General features: G+C 36.0%; 1 protein-coding gene across 5 annotated transcripts in view; it reads right to left on the bottom strand.

Moving 5' to 3' along the window:
* Positions 1–12,996, bottom strand: part of LOC149230521 (hypersensitive-induced response protein-like protein 1) — a 116,616-nt gene that overhangs the window by 61,582 nt on the left and 42,038 nt on the right. Inside the window, exon 1 of one of the 5 annotated variants that reach the window (XM_089378977.1) lies at positions 9,365–9,867. The exons of 2 other annotated variants lie outside the window; for them this stretch is intronic. The gene's annotated coding sequence lies outside the window, so the exon portion shown is untranslated. Of the gene's footprint in view, positions 1–9,364; positions 9,868–12,996 lie in introns of those variants that run through there. 2 more of the 5 variants (XM_089378980.1, XM_089378971.1) reach the window with 2 other exon arrangements.

Below are 12,996 nucleotides of genomic sequence, written 5' to 3'. Positions count from 1 at the left end.
GAAATTCCACCCGGATGAAGAGATGTTAAAATAATTAATATTTTTAATGGGGTTCCTAAGTCTAAACTTAGGAAAATTAAAACATTAATGTGTATTAATATAAAATGGGTGAGAAACTTCTAAGAGACGAGGATCAAGCGAGATCTAATCTTAGTCGTTGATTAGGAACTTAATCTCGGTCGTTGAATCGTCAATAGGAAAAGTATAAGAGGATGCTTGAGGGTCAGTTGGAGACACACCAAGAGAGCAAGAATTCGATTTTCGAGGGCTAGGTTTGCTCAGGAAATCGAATTAGAGATCAGTTGCAGTGGGGCAAATCAGCAAGGGATTTCGATCCAAGGTTGAAGAATACATATCAGAGAGGCAGCAAAGTGTCGGAAGAGGCAACACAGAGCCTAGGAGGGCTGACACAAAGGCTAAGGAGGCCAGCGTAGAGGACACAGAAGCCGTAGAGGCAGACATAGAGGATGCAGAGGCTAACGCAGACAGTGCAGAGGACTATAGAGGTTGACGTTGGGCTGAAGAGGTTGCGCTGAGGAGGTTTTGTGGGGCAAACTGAGAGCAGATCAGTCGGGAGAGGGTGACGCAGTTCCAGAGAGGGTGACGCAGTTCTAGAGGAGTGCTTGGAGCAACTTTCGCTGTCCAACACAAGGAACAATAAGAGTCACTGTGGGGTTGATCATCTGGTTGCTAATTTGCCGGAATATCTGTCTCTGGAGAGAGGAAATACTGCCAAGGATATTCTCTGAAGGGTGAGCCATTTCTGGCACCCTAGTTGTATTCAGAAACCTGCTTAATAATAAAATCCTCATATATGCTGCACCGGTTTTCCCGAATTGGTTTTTTCTGGGGAAGATTGTCCAAAAATAACGGTGTCCCTTGTGTTGTCTCAGTTTATTTCAGTTATTGATCTGTATATTTGTGAAAGTTGCAATTGTGTTTACTAGATGTTTATGTTATTATAACTTGTTAATGTAAAGAATAGTAGGAGATAGTAAACCATATATTGCAGTAGGGGTTTCTGATGTGTTAGATTCAGAAATTTTCACACTTGGGAAACCCCGACTTTGGTTGCGTGGTCCCGCTCCTTTACCCACACATACTACTCCCTTTCCACTCACTATACCCCAATTCATCATTTCTCCCACTTGGGTCCACATTCCCATTCTGAGTCCACATAAGGCTAGCCTCCCTATCCCATTTGTCCCCACCTTGGGTCAAAACTAGAATGATGCCCCAGAGGTTGAAGCAACTAAAAAAAAGAATAAAAAGCATAATTGGCCACATTTAACAGGAAATTGTACCACAAAATGCAAAAGATAGTTGGGACAAAAATAATTAGCATGTGGGCAAAAGTCGACACATGAGCACTACCCCATACATGGCCATCACCCTGGTTCCATAGGCCCTAGATGAGCCTCCTCTATTATTCAAGAACCCATGATTGTACCAACCCCTGGAGGACAATGAACCGCCCTACCTCAAAAGGGGTAATCACTACTATATTATACACATCATGCTCTTGCCTTTTGAGCCCTAAGCAGTTAATTAAAGAAAACTCATAAAAGGAAAAAGGCATATAAAGAAGGGTGGAAAAATCAAGGTCGAGGCACGTCATGTACCACTACTGCTCCCTCCTATACATTATACACCCACGTTGGACTTTCCCTTATCTAGCTACCCCTACGCCCCATTATGTGGCCCAGGGCTGCCCCTCTCATTCCCTATTCCATCTCACCTATTTGTCACTTGCCACCCCCATTAGAAGGATGTACCTTGGACATACTATCCCCTCTAAGGACTGAAACCACCTAATAAGGTACTTGGCTAACCCCCTCTGGAGTTTGGAGACACTAGCACATGTCAAAGACCAATACGGAAGGGCATGTCATTATGAAGTGCCCACTTTGTTATCCATGGTTTGTAAGCTCCTTTACCCAATTATTGTAATGATTGGTTGTACTGGAAGCCTATGGGATGCATTGGATCTTATGCAAGATTGCAGGTGGTTTCCATTTGGGTTTGACTTCCCTATATGGGATCCTGACCCCCAGAGATCCACATTAGCACATGTAGGGTGTGCATAGAGAGCCATGGGCCTCCACAGCAATAGACAACACTCCACAGATCTTCATGGATGTTCAGAGACTACTAGCGATCCACTTTTGGGACGACGGTGACATGATTGGTACACTATGCCTAGCAGGCCCCCACAGGAGATCCACTCTCTTGCCACGTGTCCCTGCACTTGTACAATGTCATGGCAACATTCATTCCACCACCTGGACCATTACAGAGGATCTACAAACATATCTGATTCACATGGAGACCCATGGGGTCATTGATGTCCCCTCAAACCCACTGAGAGCACCACAGGTCTACTACTTGGATAACAAGGGGCCACCCCCTTATCTATCATATTCCGAGGACTTTATTCCTCAATATGGTACTTCAGGATGTTATTGAGCCTTTGGAGGGCCCTACAACATGCATACATCATTATTTGGCCCCTTGTGAGGCTTGTTTTTACATTATGAGCTAGTATGGTGGGATTGTCACCATTAGGAGTTATTATTTGCACATTATTTTATCATTAGGGGCGCCATAGGTTAATTTGGACTCCTTAGGAGGCTATATATTGATGTTAGATACAATCATTTGTATCATCACTTAGCTTGGGATCTCTATAATCATAGAGAATTTTCGCATTTTTTCCTTGGTGGATATTTTTGGAGATGGATGAATTTTGATGTACGGATTTGGGTTATTTCTCTTGTCTTGGAGCTTTATTGAGCAAACAAAATGTTGGTTGGATATTCTCTATAACGCTGTAGGTAAATTTTGATGTTATTATTCTTGATGTTGCATACTACTAAAATTGGGGCTAGTTGTTGCATTATCGAAATGTGGAATTGAGCATGTTTTAGCTTAATTTAATGTATGGGCCAATGTTATATGAATGAAATGTCCTAGAGATCTCGAGAATCTTGCATCATTTTATTTGAAGTATAAATGCTTCAAGGTCGCTTTTCTTTTCTTTCTCTCAACATTGAGATAAAGTTGACTTTTTGGGCCTCCTTGATCAAGAAACCAAGTTCTTACTCATCATTATCCTTGACTCCATATCCCTAAGTGAACTAGGCATTGATCCCTCAAAAAGGGTGATCATTCAACCTTATTTTAACCATTTTCCCCTTTTTCCCCAAGTCAAGCCCCATTAGGTCACCTAGGGCATCAATTTCCTAGGAATTGACCCAAGGAAAAAATCGATCTCCTATAGGCTACTACGTTGGTGGGGGCCCCCTCCCTCTCCTCCAAATTTGAGGCAATTCTAACAGTGGAATCTCCGAGAATCCCAAGCGCTAGCTCCAGGATCAAATTGTCCCTAGGCATCCCCAAGGCTAGACCTCAATAGGATCAATTCAACCTTTTGAAGAAAGTATTATTGTTTGGTTCTTTCCCCTCACCTCGTCCAGGATAGGAACATCATTGGTTGCTACATTCCATCCCCGAACCTGGGCTGGGTCCACTTGACCCTGTGTGGTCCCACCTCTCAATAAACGCTATTTGTCAAGGACCATTTAGGAATCCAAGTTTCCCAAGGATTATAGGGATTGAGAAACTTGTTCATAAGCCTATCCTTTCTCCATTAACCCTCCAATCCTCACCCCTTATCCCTGGTGGACCAAGTCCCTTGCTTAAAAAGCAAGCAAGCTCTATTCTTCAATCCATCCTTGGGAAAGGGGTTTTCAAGGTCACTTCTCACCTATCCATTGACATATACTTTACAAGTGAATCCCTACACTAACAGGACTCCTCCCATCAGTGAAAGTCTGTAAAGAGCAGGGAGACTTAATTATGGTGACAGTGGGCTAAGCCCCATTGTTGCCCCTAACCTAGCAGTTGCCCTCTTCGAAACCCCTTTAGGTCCCCCGCTAGTTTGAGTTGTAACAAGCCCCATAAGTGGATATAGAAACACTATAAATAAAAGATACATGAGTACATATGAACACCATCCAAGCAACAAGAGATCTGAGGTGTGCAAGAGAAGTTGGGAAATACTCTTGGGGCTTTAAATGTGGAGCAAAAATGTGATTTGTGGCATGAATGAGTCATCTTGGCATTTTCGCTATAAATTTTTTTTGAGATGTTTCCAACCGTGAAATCTTGAAGAGATGGAGAGAGATCTTCAAGTACATGCGATAAAAATTTCGGTGATTGGTTCGCTATACTTTCAAAGATATGCCCTATGGAAGTTAGGGTTTCTAAATAGTCCTGTAATCAGTTTCAAACAGGTCAATTTGGCATTTTCACTATAACTTATTTTCTGGGATGTTTTAGACTGTGAAATTTTCAGAGAGTTGTGGACACATATAGCAATGCCGCGGCTAAAAATTTCAAACTTTCATTTGTTATACTTTAGGAGATATGCCTTGTGGAATTTAGGGTTTTTGAATGATCGCGAAATCAATTTCAAACAAGTTATCTTGGAATCTTTGTTGTAACTTCTTTTTTGCTATGTTTGCCAGGAAACGTGGGTTCGGAGACGACTACATCACTTTTTGAAACAAGGTGTGTTGGTTCATTGGGGGTATATTATATTTCATAAATTATAATATATATGAATTTGTATATTTTCCAACTTTAAACAAGAAAAATAAAATATTTATGATTTAAATTTTAAAGATTTAAACATGCACATCATTGAACATTGAACATTCACATTGAAATTTCAAAATTTCTAGTTTGATATCAAGTGCAAATTGGAGTTTACATATTAATAAGAATCATGATATATGTCCATTGTCATACTACATTCAAAATTTGCCTTAAGGCATCTCCAAACATGAACTAGGAAATTTCAAAATAGTGAACAATGGCTTCCTCAAGCCATGTCATCAGCATCACTTAGATCTTCAATTAGCATGCTCTCTAGCTACATAGCTACAATAGTAATGACCTTAACATAGCTACAATAGTAATGACATTTGGCCTACACAATGAATCTACAGTGGCCATCTCTAGGTCGAAATTGCAGAAAGAGAAGTAAAAAGGCCGAGCTTGAAAAGAATTACAACAAAATCAATAAAAAATATTGACCCTAACGTTCCTGATTTTGGGGTTCCATGCACCCGTTGTCGGGGTTCGACGCACCCAATTAGACAAAAGAACCCAAATTTTGGTTGCGAAGAACCCGGTGCTTAGTCAGAGAACCTGGTTCTTTTGGATGCGTTTTAGAAGAACCCGTACCTGAACCCGATACTTGGGGACAAGAACCTGGGACGGGTTCGACAACCCCACCCCCGAGTTCGCAAACCCGTGCAATATAGCTTTTCTGGGACCTTTTAAACTGTGAAATTTTCAGAGATCTGAGGAGACATACAAAAGTTCCTTAGATAAAAATTTCAAAATAAGATTTTCAAAATTGGATACGTGGCATGATGTACAACTTTGTCATTAGAAAGAGGCCAACAACAACAAGTTTTGGGAGAAGCAAACCTAGTGAAGGTAGAAGTTGTTAAATTTATTGAAACGATATGCACTACTTAGATGACATACTGAAAACAAGGCAACTAAAAAATGAAACCAAATTTACTTTCACCAAGATAAAGAGTTTCGTAGCAATCAATAAGCAGCGGCAATTTGCAAAAACATCGAAGATAAAAACATATGCACACAAAATTGACACGTTTGTTTTACCAAGGAAACCCAAAAGGTTAAACCTGTTTTCTTTGTTATGGTATTTTATTGATTGTTCTTCAAGCAAATAGATCTATTACAATTCACGTTGCTATTGCAGCTAGCAATCTGTTTCTAAGAAACCGTTAGGTTTCTCCTCACTATTCTCAGCTCTATAATGGTTCTCTATTGAAGATAGTCTCAAATTGCCCTGACAACCTTGATCCCTACTCCACAATCCTTGCACACTTCAGGCTCCTATTTCCTTGCGCACTTTTGGCTCCTATTTACTTGCGCACAATTGCTCCTCAATTATGCGCACTCCACACACAGAACGATCTATGATCTTGTGCCTTCGTCCTTCTCTTTATAGATAGCAATAAATGAATGTAGAAGGCTTAGTCGAATTTCAGTTCACACTAGTGTCACGAGTTTCCTTTGCTAGTTAACTAGAGCAAGTCCTAATTACACTTGGACTAGCTCTTAGTTAACTAGCTCAAGTTCCTCCTTGATTTACTCTAGTTGTGATTACGAGTTAACTGAGAACTCAACTCGTTCTCTCTCTAATCAACACTAAATTCTTAACTCATTCTAACTCAACTTGTCATTGCCACCTCATCTTGTAGTCTAACTGAAGAAGACTCCAACTAACTGAAGCTCCAACACTACGCATGCAAACTTGATGACCATTCCAATAAACTAGAAATCAACTCATTGTAACTGAAGTCTATCTCATGAACTCACATCTATGCTAGAGAAAGACTAAGTCGAGGTCTTCACTGGCTAAGGCACAAGCCAAAAGACCTTCCATCGCCACATTTTCAACGGAAGCAACAATCATAACTAGTGAAGGTTGAAGCGAGTAGCAGTCTTGATGAAGGCAAAAGTAGCAAGTAGGTTGGTGCCTACAAATATTTGCCACAAAGGGGATTGGTGTCTCTAGTAGGTTGGTGCCTACGAATATTTGCAGCGATGGGGATTGGTGTCTCTAGTAGGCCGATGCCCACAAATATTTGTAACAATATGTTGGTGCCCAAAAAGAATTATAAAAAGAAGTTTTGCAGTTTTATCTCGAAAGGATTTCGATATAAATCTTGTGTTCCATGTTCTACAGCTGACAGATCTCATATGTGATTGTTTTTATATGGTTCATGAATGTTTAAACTTTAAATAAGTAAAAATTGTCTTATACTAATTCACTCCCCCTTCTCAATATAAGTGTGTGCTCAACAAATCAATTGATGAAGAAGATGCATTGTATTCCTTGTGGATTTCAATGTGTAACAATGGAGAATGCAGATATGGTGAAGGCAACGGTGATCAAAGTTGCAATAGGTAGTTGGAGATTGGAAGAGTTTACCTCATAAGCATGAGGGCATGCTTCCTTAGTAACCTAGGGAGTTTGATGCAAAAGCATCAAAGTAATTCTAAGGATGTCAACATGAAGATTGTATGAAATAGAAGTATTGCAAAATGTGATAGCGTTGTTGCAGAACATGATAGTGCTTCGAAATGTGATAGTGCCACAAATTGTGACAGTAAATGCTACAAAATATAGCATGAAAGAAATAGAAATGATCAAGACTCAAGAAGAAATTCGAATGCATATGTACAAGCAAGTCCAAATGACATGTTGTAGAGGAAGCACACTACTGAGTGGAAGCTGGAAGGTCACATTATAGAAGAGGAATCATTGGGAACAAATGGATTGCAAGATGGAAATGAAAATACAAAAGTTGAAAACAAAAGGGCATGAACATCCATTATTGAAGCAGGCATGAGAAGACCATTTGGAAGAGGAAGGAGGACAGTTTGTCGAAAATAAACGAATACAACATAAGGGAGGCAAGAAGAAGAGAGGAGATCTTGAGAGTGATATAAGTTAATGGTTGAGGTTTTCATGGCCTTGTGTCTTACAACCCAACCAGTTCTATAAGCTGATATGTGGCCATAGAGATATTGTACTTATTCTATTCACAAATGAATAAAAGAGTTCAGATTTCCACTTTAAATCTCTATGGATTTGTGTGGATGAGTTCATGTGGTTATACTAATGTATAGTTCTGTTTGCATTATTGTAGATTGCAATTATATTGCTTGGAAAATTAATGTCGTAGGGATGTTGAGTATGTACAATGTTCGTTCATATAGATTGTCAATGTGAATCCCTATCATCATGTATATATCTCTATGTAGAAGTATCAACCAATGGTGTCATTATTCCTGAGTTTGAGAATTGTACAGAGAAGTTGGATAGTGTGTTGAACCATCACTAAGTATTGCTGTGTATGGTGCTCATGAAGATGAGAGTTCCTATTGAATATAGGTATGAGTGTAGAGATTTCCCAAAGCACAGAAAAGTGTCAGCATAACCTAGATATGAGAAAACTATGTATTAGAAACGAAAGGTTCCTTGGTTTACAAACCAACTAGTGACTACAGGATTCAGAGGCGTGATCACAGAGTGATGCTGCCATGAAGACTGCATTGAGATGTTGCCGAATATATATAATTGCTGTGGAACATGCTATATAGGTTGCCATCCTCGTGCTACAAATTGAGGAATATGGAGTAGATGCATTCGTTCATACTTGTGTTTTGAGGTGTTCATTTACTAGTTCTACAAAAGAGCAGACAGTAAGGATGTGCAACTCCAGTAGTTGTAGCACTCTTCGTTTGAGAATTCTGTGTGGTTTTATTATGCAGCAGAAGTTTTGGAGCATCTATGTTTCCAGCTCTGCTAAGAGAAGGAATTCCATTGTAAATTTACTCAGATAGGCAAGGAAAGGAGGATCCTCTTGCATCAATACCTTACGCCTTGTAAGAGCGATTTAAATTACGTGCGACAGCAAGCACACACGGGACCGCAAGAAGCTTCCTGGAAATTTGCGGTATCTGAAAAGTTTATAGTGAAAGAGCTTCTCAGTCCAAGCACATTGAAAGCTATCTTTCTGTACAAGGAGTAATAGAAATCAAAGTCTAGAGTTCCACGCCTAAAACTGCCGCTTATTTAACCATTGATTTCTATGGCTAACAATTCGGCTCCTCCAAATCGAAAATTTTAATAAAACAGAAAGGAGAATAACCCACACCGAACACCACAATAGAGTGACGCTAAAACGCCTCCGTGGATCGATAAGCTATGGCAAATTCCGATAATTTTTATTACACTTAATAACGATCCTTATGGAAAAAAACCCAAACTCAATATATCCAGACAGGAATAACATTAGTGAACTGACCAAAACAGAAAAGTGCTAAAAACCTAAGCAACCAGATAAGTATCCGTGGATTCTTAATTTTTTACCTTCCAAGTAGGTTACGAATTTTCCGTCTGTACAAATAAACCTAAATTTATCAGAAGTTGGAACAGACGGATTATTGTATTATGTGTCAAACATTAACGAGTTCAAATTTTACGAATGTGCCGAAACATCGAATTTCCCTAAACCAACTCTGCATGAATAATTCTTTAACTATTAACTAATTCCCTAAAATATTAAACGAGATATGCGAAAGCAAAGAACCAAATATAAGCGAAATTTATTTCGACTTGGCGAAACTAGAGCTGCTGAGTAGAAATTCCAACCTAAATTGATTGAACTCCGTTAAACGTTCCTCGGCATTAGAATTTTTCAGAATATTAACTAAAAAGCGATATCTGAAACAGAGAAACGCAAATTACCTGAATTGAGAGGACAGCGCAGTAATGGAAGGCTGATCTTCACGCCTCTTCACTAAAGAGGGCACGCTTTTCATTAAAGCGAGGGCGCTGCACCATGCAATGCAAGGGACACTTCTTCAGAAAACACTGGCAATGCCAGGTTCATTGGACAGTCATACAAGTTGCGTGCTTTTCAAAGGCCTATGAAGAGTCTTTCTGTGAAGAGGGCCATTTGTTTTGGCTTTTCAAGAGAAGTTTCCGTATTCTTCTTTTTTTCACAGTGGGTCAATCTACCAAGGAAATAGCTTTGAATCTAGTTAAATTTTGAGGGTTCCTGTTAAAAAGAGTTGGATAGCTCAATGATTTAGCAAGGGTTCAGTTTTCTTTCATGGTTAAATTAGCTGATAGCAGTCCTTTCCACTGTGGATAATGGTTTGGCATGGGACTTCGGAATGTTGATGATGAAGAGGAAGATTACTTGGTCACGATTAAATTCGTAAGAACATCACACTCTGTAAAGAAAAAACGATTAAATTCGTAAGAACATCACACTCTGTAAAGTAAAAATCGTGGGGATAGATGCCTTGTCAAGGTTCTGCTAGTCCAATTTATTATTACTTCCTTTTCTATTATTGTCATGGGTCAACTTCCTTCTATTATCTTTATTTTAAAGATGGGTTGGAAATGAAATGGCAAGGTTTTTTTCATCCCATTTGAATTTGTAGGAAAAATGAAAAAAAATATATATATATATATGGTGAAAATCAGATACTTGTTTATGTTTATGACAAGCTGCATAATCGCAATTGTGTAAGTTTGTAATGTTTGGGTTGTAAGGTTTGAATTTAGGGTTTTGTGATCCATAATATGTACGACAAAAAATCTTCAAGTGAAAATCACATAAGAAAAAATCTTATTTTCAAGACAAGATGTATAATGGCAATGGCCCTACCGGGTTGTAATTTTTGAATTCAAGTCTCTGTGATCAAGTATAATATGGACGACAAAAAAGAAAATCATGTCGAAAATCACATTTGAGAGAAGTAATTTTTGAATTCAAGTCTCTGTGATCTATAAAGTATAATATGGACGACAAAAAAGAAAATCAGGTCGAAAATCACATTTGAGAGAAAATTTCCTCGACGTGTTTCGAACCAACTAGTGTGGTAGTGTGGTTCATCTTCATTTAATTGAAAGAAATTTGGAAAGATTTTACAAATAAGAATCAAATATATTATAATATCATCTCCATGTAACATTAACATTAAAAAATAATAATAATAATAATTAATAAATTATTTATTAGATATAAATTATGTCAATTGGATTGGATTTAATGGAAGTGGTTGAAAAAAATGATTGTTATTATTTCCATCCAAATTTAATTTTCACAAATTATATGTTAAACTCATAATGAGTATACTATTGTAATGGTAATTTTTATCAACCTTGTGTTCTAAGGATTTTAGGAATTATCTTTCAAGGTTTCTCTAGACTTTGTAATTCAGTGAAGCTTAGATGTCCCTTGGCATAGTCTTAATTTCCACCAAAATGACTTCTATCCTCAACTCTCCCATGAAATTTGAACCTAAAAACCTAATAAAAACTAAATTCATAAAAAACAATTAATCTACATTTTATAAGTCATTATATATATATATATATATATATATATATATATATATATATATAAATGTAATATTTCTATTTCACCTTGTTGATTTTTATCAATCTACAATATTAAAAATATATATAAAAAACATATCAACTTTTATCTTTAAAAAAAATATTACTAACTATTAAATTAAGATAAATACACACTAATATTAACCTTATATTTTTTTAAATAAAATATAAAATTAGATAAATACACAGTAATATTAACATTATATTTTTTAAATAAAATATAAAATTAAGATAAAAACACACTCATATTAACATTATATCTTTTTAAATAAAATACAAGTATTAGAACTATCATACTTTTTAAAAAATCTCTAATTAATAGAATTTAACACTAATATATTTATATACATAAAGATACGTATTTGACATATCTATCAAAAACCATTTTAAATTTTTTTTTTACAATGTTTTATATAATTTGATTATAAAAAATATTTTACATTTTTATTTTGCCAATGTTTTATATAATTTGATTATAAAAAATATTTTACATTTTTATTTTGCCAATGTTTTATATAATTTGATCACCATAGAATTATTTTTTTACCCACATGCGTTGAATGAGACACTAAGTTATAAAGGAGGAGGGGTATAAATCTTTGTTAGAACTAAAAGGCTTTATACATCCACATCGTTATCAAGGGCGAAGTAACAACAACAATCATTACAACCAGATGGGTCTCTTTAGAGAGTAAAGTTTTATCAAAACGAGAAGGTTTAATCATTACTACCTCGCTTCCTTTATTTCTATCACTTTTTAAACCTTCACCAAGTCTTTCTACTTGGGAATACAACCATATACTCATTTCTCATATCATTTGTGAGAATTTGATTTTGTGAAAATTTCATTCAATTAATTGATAATACATATCCTTGTAATTCAATCATTAAATTTATATATAAATGGTAATTTTTAAATAAATTTATATTAAATTTATCTATAATTTTCAAGTTTTAAAATAATTTTATATTTAAATAAAATAATAAAAAGCGTAAAAAAATGTTTTTCCTTTAGATTTGACCTTTTATTTTTTTAATTAAAATATAATTTTTTTCATTCATATATCTCGATATAACATGTGTGTATTTTTTTAAATGTAAAAACGTATTCAATGGAGTGAAACTTGTAATATACAATATATGTTATTCGAAGACTTAACCATAAAATCCTTTCCTGATGACAATTACAACACCACTTTCATAACTTTGAAAAACCATTCACTATCATTCACATTTTAATTCAATATTTCTCTTATCTTTGAAAAACCATTCACTATCCTCTACATTTTTATTTTTATTTTTATTTTTATTTTTGTTTTTATTTCTCATATCATTTTATTAGTATTTTTTAAAGTGTCATGTGTCTAACACGAAGGCAAATTGTGAACACAATTTACCATGCATGCATTGGCTTAATATTAAAAACTTGTTGCCATCCTAAATAATCAATTGAAACTTCTTAAACCATGTTTAAGAATTATAATGGTTAGTGCCCAATAAATAAACCATGTTAATTATCGTAAGTGGCTAATAAATAAGCATATAGTCTACGAATACAAATTTAAAAAAATAACTCTAGAAACTTGACATCAAATAGATCTTATTCAATCCTTGTTGTTAGCCATAGTCACCCTTTCACCCTAAAATGTTAACCATATTTGTATTACCTACACATATTCACAAAGAATAAACGTTACCAAAGATGGTATCATATTGAACCAACCTACATGTGTGATTATGGCAAGGATATGGTTTGATATTAGGTTATATGTTGATTGCCATGTGGAAGTATATATGTATTTGTATGATTATGGCAAGGATATGGTTTGATATTAGGTTATATGCTGATTGCCATGTGGAAGTACATATGTATTTATTGAGTAGTGACAACAATAATCAAACAATATTTCTTTTTGTTGTTGATGAAGACCAATGGAGAACTGTGTATTGTGATCATATGTTTGCCC

This window comes from Pinus tabuliformis, chromosome J (genome assembly GCF_031772625.1).
Source record: "Pinus tabuliformis cultivar Carrire ecotype Pingquan chromosome J, CPIR1, whole genome shotgun sequence".
Classification (NCBI taxonomy): domain Eukaryota; kingdom Viridiplantae; phylum Streptophyta; class Pinopsida; order Pinales; family Pinaceae; genus Pinus; species Pinus tabuliformis.
This window is presented reverse-complemented; position numbering and strand designations above follow the sequence as displayed.